Below are 2,772 nucleotides of genomic sequence, written 5' to 3' on the forward strand. Positions count from 1 at the left end.
AATTCTAACCCCACGCAATGCTGCTTTTCCTTTGTAGCAGAGTTAATATTTTATTGTTGTCCGTTCTGTCTTCTTAACACAGTTTCTGTAAGACAGTTTCCAGATTCCCTTGCAGCTATGCATAAACAGAAACTTTATGCTGAAGGTGATAGAGCCATCTTCTCAAATGCCTTGCCACCTGGGTGTTTCATTTTTTAAAAAGAAATAAAACTATCTTTTAGTTATGTTTCTCTAATTTGTGAATTTTTGTATACCAACTTAGTTTTCCAATGAACTAGGAAAAGCAACTCTAAGGTCATAGACAAAAGAATCATCGAAGACAGTATTTAGTGGTGAGAAGTGTCTTCAAACAAGATTTCCACAGGAGGTGTAGGGCAATAGAGATGGCAGACTGCTAAGCGTGATTCTCAGCCCTTCTAGCTTTTTGCATCCAAGTTGGGACATGCAGTGACCTTTTCTGGGGGAAGACAATAATCAGAGTCCTCCTTCAGCCACATGGAGACAAAATTTGGGCGAGCACCACCAGCTCTGTTTCTAGCCCTTTTCTCCCTAGGAAAAACACATTCAGAAAAGGCAGGAAACTGAGTACCTTTCTAGGAAGATGTCTCTTCTTCACAGACGGCAGACACCTGGCAGTCCTTCTGTGTGGTTTCTGTATTCATCAGCGCTCCACTTCAGGCTTGCACAGTACCCAGGCATGGGCAGTGTGCTAAGGTTCCAGGGCTGTCCTGCGGGACCCAGAGGACATAGTTCCAAACACATTAGCTTCAGGTGTCATCTGAGGCCCAGTTGGGGACATATCCTGTAGGCACTCAGAGCTATCAAAGATTATTAACAGAATCGAGGCCTGGATTGTGCTGTACCTTACAAGGATTTTTAATGGAAAATGAAGACTTGGTGAGCAAGTTCAGAGGTTGGGGAGCTCTGACCTCAGCAAATGTATCCGCTTCAATACCTTGAAAAGCCATCAAGGCTGGATTGTGAGATAAAGAACAAATCCACCTTCATTCATTCTGAGAAACAGCTCGAAACTAAAGCAAAAATGATTTTAAAAAAAACCTCATATCTTTTCTCTGGTTGCAGCTGGTTGAGATGCAGCTCCAGTCAAACTAGTAGAAGGGATCTGCTTTGTTTTGGTGAATAACAAGCACAGGGACTTCTTATATTTAGATAATTGCACTTTGAGACCAGCTAAATCCAAGGACTCAGATGGTGTTTTCAGAAATCTCATAATGTTGGCCTATTTTCCTCTACATTAGACCTATTTTAGATGAACCCTGATAAAACAGCTATGTGTATCTCCAGAGAGTTACTGTTTTCTTTGGAAGTCCATAGCCGGAGGGATTCTGTCCTCTTGTGTTCGGATAAGGCCTACCAGGTCTCAATGTTCTGGAGGAATGGAAGAAACTGTTCCACAAGGAAAATGACTGGTAGATTTATTTGGGTTTGTGTTGTTTTACTTTGACAAGAAACGAAAATGGATCATAAGCAAAATCAATAACTGTGCCCTGTAATGATGGCCGCATCCTGCGAGGATGGTTCTAAGTCAGTTGTTCTGAGCCCAGGCTGGTTTGCTTTCCATCCCCAGGGAAATTGGCCATTGTCTGAAGCCAGTTTCAGTTGTCACAATTGGAGGCAGGTGAACCGGCATTTAGAGAGTGTGGCATGTGGCATCCCTTTTAAGGGCCCAACAGTGCACAGTGTACAGCACAGCAAACGGCTGCCGTTGAGACCACTAAGTTGCCCTGGACTACAGGAGCTCCTCCATCGGGGAAGATAACCAGGCAAGGATCGTTTGTCTGCATATTTGACTATGCTGGAAGATGCCAAGAGCTGATGGAGGAGGTGGTGGAGATGTCAAGCATAAGGAGTTGTGTTTGGATCCCCAGAACCAATAAAAAAGACTGGGCGAGGAGGTTCAGACATTTATTTTTACAGAAAGGGAAGGTGAGTAAAAGCCAGAGGATCCCTGAAGGCCAATGGCCAGCCAGTCTAGGCAAATTGGTGAAAGCCATGTGCAGTGAGAAAATCTGTATCAAGAAATAAAGGAAGAGAATAAGCTAGAAAAAGATACCCAACTTCTACTTCTGGCCTTCACACACATGTGTATGCATGCAAGTTCGTGCGTGCACATAAACACACACACACACACATAATACATGAATATGCATGTATATGTGCAAATAGCTACCCTAACAAATTCACATAAGATACCCACACACAATACAACAAGCACACAAAAAATAAAATAAATAAAATAAAATAAAGTAAAAAACCTTCCAATGAGATCCGATCACCTCAGAAGTTTCCATCTCTTAGCTCTTCTTTGGAAGAGTATATAAGCTGCAAGAATTCTGCAGGGTCCAGGTTATATGTAAGTCCTCTAGAAGGCTCCAGAATTTCTCCATGTTTCTCCAACAACAAAGTAGAACCTGTGCATATTTAAACTGCACATTTTCCTTCTGCTTCTACACATACAGATGCAAAAGAGGGTTTCTGGTGGCCAGTCTGTAGAATCACTGACCTATCAATAGCCTAAGTTTCTTCTAGACCTAACATCTGATTATTCAAGATATCAATTCCTTAAACAGTCAGAATGATTTGGGGCCAAAGGTCTCATAAGAAGAGTCTTCAAGCCCAAGAATCCAATCACTAATTTTCTCATCAATCCATTTATCTAAGAAAAATAAATTACTAATCCCTGAATATTTTATTTTTTTTATTTTTTTTAATATAATTTTTTTATTGAAAAAAAAAAGATTTCCGCCTCCT

Source organism: Alexandromys fortis, unplaced genomic scaffold, assembly GCF_014885135.2.
Source record: "Alexandromys fortis isolate MF-2015 unplaced genomic scaffold, M_Fortis_MF-2015_v1.1 scaffold_45, whole genome shotgun sequence".
Lineage (NCBI taxonomy): Eukaryota > Metazoa > Chordata > Mammalia > Rodentia > Cricetidae > Alexandromys > Alexandromys fortis.